Source organism: Salmo salar, chromosome ssa10 (assembly GCF_905237065.1).
Source record: "Salmo salar chromosome ssa10, Ssal_v3.1, whole genome shotgun sequence".
Classification (NCBI taxonomy): domain Eukaryota; kingdom Metazoa; phylum Chordata; class Actinopteri; order Salmoniformes; family Salmonidae; genus Salmo; species Salmo salar.
The window spans coordinates 36,834,908-36,846,496 of record NC_059451.1 but is presented as its reverse complement, the minus strand read 5'-3'; positions in this window follow the sequence as shown (position 1 = coordinate 36,846,496).

Genomic DNA, 11,589 nt, shown 5'->3' with positions numbered 1-11,589 from the left:
CACAACACACAACCCTACCAAAAAAAAGTCTTCATTTGTCTTTTGGTCTGTGGGAGTAAGAGGATAGAAGCAGCTCGGCTAAAAATAATTACGACATAAATTCATATATCATAGGTGTTACATTGAGAACATGTATTTCTTTATATGCTCTTAAAATGATTACCCCATTTGTTTCAATTTTCGCCTAAAATGAATGTAATAGAATATAACACAATAGATGGGGTAAAAGATAATACAAAGAAAAAAGCAACTATTCTTTTGTATTTTTTTTTGTACCATCATCTTTGAAATGCAAGAGAAAGGTCATAATGTATTATTCCAGCCCAGGTGCAATTTAGATTTGGGCCACTAGATGGCATCAGTGTATGTGCAAAGATTTTTGACTGAAACTTTGAACCATTGTATTTCTGTTCAAAATGTTATATCAAGACTGTCCAAATGTGCCTAATTTGTTAACAACTTTTCATGTTCAAAATTGTGCACACTCCTCAAACAATAGACTGGTATTCTTTCACTGTAGTAGCTACTGTAAAGTGGACAGTGCAGTTAGATTAACAAGAATGTAAGCTTTCTGTCAATATCAGATATGTCTATGTCCTGGGAAACGTTCTTGTTACTTACAGTGAGGGAAAAAAGTATTTGATCCCCTGCTGATTTTGTACGTTTGCCCACTGACAAAGAAATGATCGGTCGATCATTTTAATGGTAGGTTTATTTGAACAGTGAGAGACAGAATAGCACCAAAAAAATCCAGAGATGCATGTCAAAAATGTTATAAAATGATTAGCATTTTAATGAGGGAAATATGTATTTGACCCCTCTGCAAAACATGACTTAGTACTTGGTGGCAAAACCCTAGTTGGCAATCACAGAGGGCAGACGTTTCTTGTAGTTGGCCACCAGGTTTGCACACATCTCAGGAGGGATTTTGTCCCACTCCTCTTTGCAGATCTTCTCCAAGTCATTAAGGTTTCGAGGCTGACGTTTGGCAACTCGAACCTTCAGCTCCCTCCACAGATTTTCTATGGGATTAAGGTCTGGAGACTGGCTAGGGCAGTCCAGGACCTTAATGTGCTTCTTCTTGAGCCACTCCTTTGTTGCCTTGGCCGTGTGTTTTGGGTCATTGTCATGCTGGAATACCCATCCACGACCCATTTTCAATGCCCTGGCTGAGGGAAGGAGGTTCTCACCCAAGATTTGACGGTACATGGCCCCTTCCATCGTCCCTTTGATGCGGTGAAGTTGTCCTGTCCCCTTAGCAGAAAAACACCCCCCAAAGCATACTGTTTCCACCTCCATGTTTGATGGTGGGGATGGTGTTCTTGGGGTCATAGGCAGCATTCCTCGTCCTCCAAACATGGCGAGTTGAGTTGATGCCAAAGAGCTCCATTTTGGTCTCATCTGACCACAACACTTTCATCCAGTTGTCCTCTGAATCATTCAGATGTTCATTGGCAAACTTCAGACGGACATGTATATGTGCTTTCTTGAGCAGGGGGGCCTGCGGGCGCTGCAGGATTTCAGTCCTTCATGGCGCAGTGTGTTACCAATTGTTTTCTTGGTGACTATGGTCCCAGCTGCATTGAGATCATTGACAAAATCCTCCTGTGTAGTTCTGGGCTGATTCCTCACCATTCTCATGATCATTGCAACTCCAAGAGGTGAGATCTTGCATGGAGCCCCAGGCCGAGGGAGATTGACAGTTCTTTTGTGTTTCTCCATTAATCGCACCAACTGTTGTCACCTTCTCACCAAGCTGCTTGGCGATGGTCTTGTAGCCCATTCCAGCCTTGTGTAGGTCTACAATCTTGTCCCTGAAATCCTTGGAAAGCTCTTTGGTCTTGGCCATGGTGGAGAGTTTGGAATCTGATTGATTGAATGCTTCTGTGGACAGGTGTCCTTTATACAGGTAACAAACTGAGATTAGGAGCACTCCCTTTAAGAGTGTGCTCCTAATCTCAGCTCATTACCTGTATAAAAGACACCTGGGAGCCAGAAATCTTTCTGATTGTGCACTCTCCTCAAACAATTTTCAGGATTTTTTGTTGTTGTTATTCTGTCTCTCACTGTTCAAATAAACCTACCATTAAAATGATATACTGATCAATTCTTTGTCAGTGGGCAAACGTACAAAATCAGCAGGGGATCAAATACTTTTTTCCCTCACTGTGCAACCTCATGCTAATTGCATTAGCCTACGTTAGCTCAACGTCCCGTGGAAGGGACACTGATCCGGGTTGTTCATTTTACAAGTCCACAGTTAACCTGGAGTGAGGATGAGTGATAAAAGGACAGACAGAGGGATGAAGGAGGGAAGGCAGGCTGACTTAAAACAAATGTATGCAGGCAATGTGGCCTGAGGGAAGAAGAGAGAGAGAGAAAGAGCAAGAGAGAGATGGTAGACCAAATGGTTTGGGGCACAGCCTGTGCTTTGTGCCACTGTTTCCCCATTGATACCTTTATCTGTTGAGCTTGTGTGAAATATATAATTCAGAAGTACTACAAGTAACTGGATTTACCAAAACGAACTGAGAATTGAATGTACACTGCCATTCAAAAGTTTTGGGTCACTTAGAAATGTCCTTGTTTTTGAAAGAAAAGCACATTTTTTGTCCATTAAAATAACATCAAATTGATCAGAAATACAGTGTATCCCGGAGTCGCCTCTTCACTGTTGACGTTGAGACTGGTGTTTTGCGGGTACTATTTAATGAAGCTGCCAGTTGAGGACTTGTGAGGTGTCTGTTTCTCAAGCTAGACACTCTAAAGTACTTGTCCTCTTGCTCAGTTGTGCACCGGGGCCTCCCATTCCTCTTTATATTCTGGTTAGAGCCAGTTTGTGCTGTTCTGTGAAGGGAGTAGTACGCAGCGTTGTACGAAATCTTCAGTTTCTTGGGAATTTCTCGCATGGAATATCCTTCATTTCTCAGAACAAGAACAGACTGACAAGTTTCAGAAGGAAGTGCTTTGTTTCTGGCCATTTTGAGGCTGTAATCGAACCCACAAATGCTGATGCTCCAGATACTCAACTAGTCTAAAGAAGGGCAGTTTTATTGCTTCTTTAATCAGAACAACAGTTTTCAGCTGTGCTAACATAATTGCAAAAGGGTTTTCTAATTTAAATTAGAAACTTGGATTAGCTAACACAATGTGCCATTAGAACACAGGAGTGAATGTTGCTGATAATGAACCTCTGTACGCCTATGTAGATATTCCATTACAAATCTGCCGTTTCCAGCTACAATAGTCATTTACAACATCAACAATGTCTACACTGTATTTCTGATCAATTTGATGTTATTTTAATAGACAAAAAATGTGCTTTTCTTTCAAAAACAAGGACATTTCTAAGTGACCCCAAACTTTTGAACAGTAGTGTATATCTTCATCCCTTTTTGTTTGCTCATCCAGAGTTAGATGTTAAGATCTTGCTTTTGGCCCTGTTGCTCCACTATAACTTATAGGAGGGTACTATAATTATGTTATTATAACCTGTTTCCACAGACAATGATAGTTAAAAAAAACGCATTGCAATACCAGCTCCCCTCCATGCAAATGTGAACACAACATGCTTCTTGATTCCATCTGAAACATAAACAAACTACTACCCTAATCCGTCTCCACCAGTGAGCTCCACAACCCAGCTATTCCCCAGAGGGCCTGCCCTGAATGTGTCCCAAATAGCAGCATATTCACTATTTACTGCATTACTTTTGACCAGGGCTCTGGTCCAAAGTAGTGCACTATAGAGTGAATAAGGAGCCATTTGGGAAGCAGCCCCCGACTGCACTACAGACCCCAGTGGTATACACCTTATAGCCCCACAGGGAGTTAGCCATGGGGCTTTGGCTTGGCCTGTTGATTGCACTTTGGCCGATCATTTCCTTGAACCGCTCCAGAATGTCACATTCGAGGAGGTTTCTGTTCGTCTCGCCAGAGCATACAAAGCTAGCTTTCACTCAGCGCTCTATTAAGAACCCCAAGTCAAAACACGATCAAAGAGAAACGATCATGTCACTCTCCCTCACTTCACGGTTAGAATGTCATCATTAATCTTTGTATCATTGTAGAGGAAAAAACATAATTTTCCCGTTGTGTTTAGACTGCATGGCCCGCCCAGCCTACCATATGTAACTAATAATGACTAAAACATATAGCCTCTCTAAAGCAATTACCTTTTCATGTGGCATACACTACACTTAAGCAGTAAGGCCTAGGATGTGTGGTATATGGCCAATATACCAAGGTTAAGGGCTGTTCTTCGCATGACGCAACGCACAGTGCCTTCAAAAGGTATTCATACCCCATGACTTATTTCATATACCACAAACCCCTGAGGTGCCTTATTGCTATTATAAACTGGTTACCAACGTAATTAGAAGAGTAAAAAGTAATGTTTGGTCATACCTGTGGTATACAGTCTGATATGAACAGCAATGTTTTTCTGCATTAACCAAAGCCAATCCAGAGACAACCTCTTCCATATCTCTAGACTAGCTACATGTGATCTATTACACTTTGTAAAGAAAGCATTATATTTTTATTGATGAACATCATCTTCCATCATTCTTTGAAAAGCCTTATCTTCTAAAACAACAAAACCATGAAGAGTTTTGTTTACCATAATAGCTGACAATAAAAGCAACCCCAGCCTGCCCTTTCTGAGCATCATCTGAGTTGGTTGGTTTGTAAAGATTAAGATGTTTGACAAGCTAGCCTGCAGCTTGCCTGCCCTGACCGACGAGGCAAGGGAGGCGGTTTCTGTCAACAAATAAACATCAGTCTGGACGGTGTTGTCCCAGTGCTCCGGCCTGCACACAGTCAACCACAGGAGCACATCAATCACAGCTGTGCTGAGCTGGGTCTGGGGCCTAGAGCTGGGGGCTGGAGGGGGGGCTGAGACTGGGGGCTGAGACTGGGGCTAGAGGTGGGGCTGGAAGTTAGGCTTTGGCTGGGGGATGGGGGCTGGAGGGAGGGTTGAGTCTGAGGGCTGAGGCTGGGGCTGGAGGTGGGGCTGGAAGTTGGGCTTTGGCTTGGGGATGAGGCTGGGGCTGGTGGTTGAGCTGGGGGCTGGAGGGGGGCTGAGTCTGGGAGCTAGGAGCTGGAGGTGGGGCTGGGGCCTTTGAGGTGGGGCTGGGGCTGGGAGCTGGGGTCTGGAGGTGAGGCTGGGGCTTGGGCTGGAAGTAGGGCTGGAGCTGGCGTCTGGAGGTTTGGCTGGCATCTGGAGGTGAGGCTGGTGGCTGAAGGTAGAGCTGGGGGCTGGAGGTGGGGCTGGGGGCTGGAGGTGGGGCTGGGGGCTGGATGTGGGGCTGGGGCCTCCCCAAGGCAGAGCACAGGAAAACAGCGTGGACCAGCTGCTTCTTGCGCACTCACCGATGCGCAGACGCACACATACACACACAAAGACAGAGAGAGGTACGCATTAACTCACACACACACACACCCACACACACAGAAACAGATACACACATGCGGCCAGGCTTAATAATACCCTTTCTACGGCTGAACTGATAGACACCCTGTACCCGAGAGAGAGAGAGAGAGAGAGAGCGAGAGAGAGAGAGAGAAGATAGATAGAAAGAAAAGAGAGAGGGATAGAAGAGGAAGAGAGGGGGAGAGAGAGGGGGAGAGAAATGAGAGAGGAAGCTAGGGGAGAGAGGGAGAGGGATAGAAATGAGAGAGGAAGAGAGGGGGAGAGAGAGGGATAGAGAGAAAGATAAGGGAGAGAGAAAGAAAAGAGAGAGAGCGTGGAGAGATGGATAGAAAAGAGAGAGGAAGAGGGAGAGCAAAAGAGGGAAATGAAAGAGAGGGAACTAAAATAAAGGAATGGAGAAGGAGAAGGAGGGAGGGAGAGGGGTGATATAAAAGAGAGGGAAAGGAGCATCATATGAAGTCAATAGTTTAGACTAAACTAGTCATTAGCGAAAGACTGTATCTGTGGGTTTTCTGTTACCTATTTTGCTTTCAGTCACCTGCTCACCATCCATTCATTTGTGATCATAATGTCAATGAATTCAGTCAACTCACATCTGATATTGTGGCCTAAATATTTAACAAAAATACCTTTCCATATGTAAGCTATTGTAATTCTGTGAACTTTTTTTCTAGATTAGGGTTCACAGAATTACAATAGGCTACACGGGGAAAGGGATTTATGATTATAATATTGTCCCTAAATATTGAACAAAATCCCTTATAAATCTGTGAAGGTTTTTCTACCACCTCGCTGAGAAATAATACAGTGCCAGTGTGTGAGATTATACAGTGTGTGAGATTATACAGTGCCTATTCATACCCCTTGACTTATTCCACAATTTGTTTACAGCCTGAATTCAAAATGGAATAAAAAAAGAAATTCTCCCCTGTATACACACCATACCCCATAACGACAAAGTCAAAACATGCTTTTTGAAATTTCTTGAGTATTCACACCCCTGAAGTCAATACATGTTAGAATCAACTTTGGCAGTGATTACAGCTGTGAGTCTTTCTGTGCACATCTGGATTGTACAATATTTGCACATTATTCTTTACCTTACACTTTTAAAAAAATTATTCAAGCTCTGTCAAGTTGTTTGTTGATCATTGCTAGACAGACATTTTCAAGTATTGCCATAGATTTTCAAGCCGATTTAAGTCTAAACTATAACTAGGCCACTCAGGAATATTAAATGCTGTCTTGGTAAGCAACTCCAGTGTATATTTGGCCTTGTGTCATAGGTTATTGTCCTGCTGAAAGGTACATTTGTCTCCCAGTCTGTTGGAAAGCAGACTGAACCAGGTTTTTGAGGATTCCTGTGCTTAGCTCTATTCCATTTATTTTTATCCCCAAAAAATCCCTAGTCCTTGGCAATGACAAGCATACCCATAACATGATGCAGTCATCACCATGCTTGGAAATATGAAGAGTGGTACTCACTGATATGTTGTGTTGGATTTGCCCCAAACACAACACTTTGTATTTAGGATATGAAGTTAATTTCTTTGCCGCATTTTTTGCAGTTTTACTTTAGTGCCTTATTGCAAACAGGATGCATGTTTTGGAATATTTTTATTCTGTACAGGCTTCCTTCTTTTCACTCTGTCATTTAGAGTAACTACAATGTTGTTGCTCCATCCTCTGTTTTCTCCTATCACAGCCATTAAGCTCTGTAAAGGTTTCCTTCCTCTCTGGCAATGTGGTTAGGAAGGACGCCTGTATCTAAGCAAATTTTTACTGTTGAACTTATTTAGGCTTGCCATAACAAAGGGGTTCAATACTTATTGACTCAAGACATTTCAGCTTTTCACTTTCAATGAATTTGTAAACAAATTCTAAAAACATAATTCCACTTTCACATTATGAGGTATTTTGTGTAGTCCAGTGACACAAAATCTTAATTTAATCAATTTTAAATTCAGGCTGTAACGCAACAAAATGTGGAAAAAGTCAAGGGGTGTGAATACTTACTGAAGGCACTCTAATGTACCCTGAACTCAGGGATGTGAGAGAACAATTCTACTTTGATCAGCTTGATATGATGAAAAGTATACTCGCATACCTCATCCATTGTTAATTAAAATGATTAAATTAATTCATACAGGAAAATGAAAATATGAATCCACTGTGTTTTCGGTAGCCTACTATGAGTCCTTTTCATTATTAAGTACTAATAAGTCATGCTTATTCATGAATGCATAAATCTGTTCATATTCAGTGACTTAGTAATTGTTTTCAAATGCTATATCTAATATGTATTTGATTCTGAACTTATCTCTCCTTCCTCCCTCCAGATGTCGAACTTGATTTGAAAAGAAAAGTAGGGATGGGGGGATTGGTGGAGTGTGTGTGTGTGTGTATTTATGTGTATTTGTGCGTGTGTTTGTGTGTGTAGCGGCAGCAGCAGCTGTAGAAGACGAAGGGGACATCAAAAACTGAACAAATGAAAGGTATTGTGTTATTTCATTCTGTAATCATATATTGGACAGTTAATAGCAAATGTGAAATTACATCATGATGTATTTCCAAATGAGGGAAATATTTTGCCCCTGAATTCTTATCTTCTTTATTTGTTAAAATAGAATTACGTGAAAGTAAACACTCAGCAAATGAAACAAAGAAATCCTGATGTGCAACCTTGAGAGCTTTCAAAGAATGTTAACCTATTTTTAATGTATTTGCCGTTTTGAGATAAAGTAAAAGCTATTGAGGGTTGTGGTGGAAGACATTGTCACCTGAAGATCTTGGCCTGATGTTTTTCTGTTGTTCCCTGTACTTGGGGTGGAGGAAAGATCAACTGATCACCTCTCTGGGTTATACTGCCCCCTGGCAGACAGTCTGTGCAGATGGCCACTGACAGTAGCTTACATTAAAAGTCTGCATTAAAAGTCCTCAAGAAAAACGCCATTTAAAGTAATATAGAATAACATATATTGCTAATGCAATGTATTATCAGGATTTGAAACAACAGACCTTCAATTTCTTTCACATTATGTAGCGTGAGTATTCTGGTCATTGATCTCTCTCTGGGACTTCATGTTAGCAGTTGCAGCTGAGGAAAATGTTTAATAACGCAAGCAAATTAATCTGTGCAATCTGCACAAACAGCAAAGCTCTATCAAATTGCTAAATATTCAGTTCTCAGAATAACGCAGTGTTAGCAAATTAAAGAGCTGATCTCAGCTACTGCTGCACTGAATTGACATCTGACTGTCATTGATTGATTGATATCTCTTTGTCACAACTGTAAGTAGTCCTACCCAGACAGACTGAGGGAAGACTTCCCTTACAAACGTGAGGCCGAGGATGATTTGACGCACCATATAAAATAAAGACCGCCTTTATGGTAACAAAAAAAAAAACGTTTGGTTTATTTTCATGAATGCACTAGATTTGACATATTTTTCTAAAAGTAAAACGTCATATTTTATATGAAATAGTTATTATGTTATGGATAATTATTACCATGAAGTAAATGTTTTCTATAACCAAATAAATAAGTAAAATGACACACAATCCATATCCCTATGTTTTCTTTATACATTAAGCTACGGTCTCGTGAGTAATGACCTACAAATGCTTTTTACTGATTAAAGTTCTAAAATGGAAACTGGTTATAAGGATACATAATTAGTAACGGATTCTTCCCTCCAATCTCCCCTAGTATTAACATCGGCCATACAAACCACTTCATGTAATTGATATTGTGAAAGAATATCATAAAATCTACCTAAATCAAATAAAAATTGTTAATTGGCAGAGTTATTACATTCCGGAGTCTATCATTAAGAATTATACTCAATGACACCTCCCTTTCTCATCATTCCTTTCTGAGGCCGGTAATTGAATTTGTAATAGAAAACGCAGTTTTTGAAATGACCTTTTTCCAATAATGGTTCTTTAATTGAAAATTTAAAATATATATATATCATTGGATATCATTTAATTAAACTAAGCAATATAGGACAATCCGACTTTGAAGCTATATGCAGGTCTTACAATCAGATCTTTTCAGAGAAAAGAACATCTCAACACCATTGACACTAGACATTTTCAGTTACATTATGTGACACTGACAACCGTGACATAAAACAATTCTATATTAGGCTATACATTAGCATTGTTAGTGATAATAATCATTATTACAATCATAATCATGTTTAAAATGATAAAGAGGAGAAATAACTTAGTCCATACTTAGACAAATTCACAAACATATGCATTGAGCATGCAGTTTCAGCCTCTTACAAGTACCCATAGCCATAAGTTGACAATAGTCTGTTGCCCTTGTCGCTGTACTGTGAGCTACTGTACCAATGACAGCACAGACCTTCCCAGGAATCCAAATCAATCACCACACAAATAGCTACAGTATGACCAGGAAAGGTCCAGGTGTCACCTCAAGTTCAATCCATGGACATAATTGTCTCAAACACAAAAACGCCTGATAAAAACAGCAGTGTCTCTTCAGGACCTTCCCTTACCCCAAAAACAACAAATATTTTTAAAATTGCCTCCCATAGCATTGATACATCAAGGACAGATACAGATTTACATATGGAGTTACAGCCAACAGAAATACAACACTGTAAAACAAATGAAGCCAACATGTTCCACATCATGTAGTACCACACCAACAGCATTAGTTGTGGGTTTCCTGTTGCTGACAAAAATCAGAAAACCAATATTTAAAGAGAATAATAAGACAAGAGGGTCCCTGTCATGAGGGTCTCATCCACCACAACAAGATCTGACAAACACTTTTTATATTTAATTAATTGGTCGTTGCAGCCGCAGCCCCAGATTTAGACCTATCTATCTCACCATTTGGCATCATGGTAACACATTATAATTCCTGATGTCCGCTTCCTCTTCTACAGGTGCTGCTGCTGCCGCTTCACACACACAAACACACACGCACAAATACACATAAATATACACAAACACACTCCACCAATTCCCCCCCCCCGATCCCTCCATTTCTTTTCAAATCAAGTTCAACATCTGGAGGGAGGGAGGAGAGATAAGTTCCCCGGCCCAACGCTCTCTTTTGTTCTCCCCATCTTAATTAGCCAAGGATGCGTCCCAAATAACACCCTGATCTCGAATAGTGCACTACTTTTGACCAGGGCCCATGAGTACTATATAGGGGATAGGGTGTCATTTGAGACACATGCCATGACTGGAGGCAGTTGAGTCTTTACAGGAGCCATCATTTAGCCCTAATATGGTGGATGAGTTTCAGGAGTGGTCAATTGAGGGAGACTGACTTTTACAGCTGCCTTCCCTCTCTAGAATCAGTGTTTTATACTGTACTGCCTTTGGTACTGCTTCTGGACCTTTCACTTTCACTTGAAGACTAGTTTCCCAGACGCAGGTTAAACCCTAGTCCGGATCTCAAAAACACGTTCATCTCCTGGGGACAGGCTACTGAATCATATTTTAGAATTTCCCAGGTCAGTTCAGAATGGACTAGACATTATAACACTACATATATTTAATTCTGTACTGGAACAAGCTCTTACTCATTTTATTAGCTTATTCTGGTCACACTCTTGGGACATAAAAGGGAAACATTTAATGTGACGTTTTACTGCACAAAGCGTCATTTAGCAGATGCTCTTATCCAGATCGATATACAGTAGTGAGTGCATATCTTTTTTGCAATGGTCCCTCATGGGAATCAAACCCACAACCCTGGCGTTGCAAGGGCCATGCTCTACCAACTGAGACACGCGGGACTTATAGTTCCCACATCATCCAGTAGCGTATTCACACTATAATGAAATCAGCTTAATAAAGGGGGCCAACTTTGGTCCCCGAGCTCAACTCTAAGAGGTATAGATATGTGACAGTACTAACAGGGACTAATAACTAGAGGAAATACACTCTGGATTACAGATCCCAGATCCCAGATCCGAGGCGAGAGTTGTTTGTTTCGGGAATAGGCATTGTATATACTATACTGTATCATCCCTCTAAACATGGGATGTATTTACATGCAATCTGACAAGACTTGTTCTATTCTTACCTTCTGCTCCTGTGGCTGTTGGTGGAGGTGAGGGAGGAGGGAGGATGCTGGTGGTTGATCACCTGCCTGAAGAAGTAAC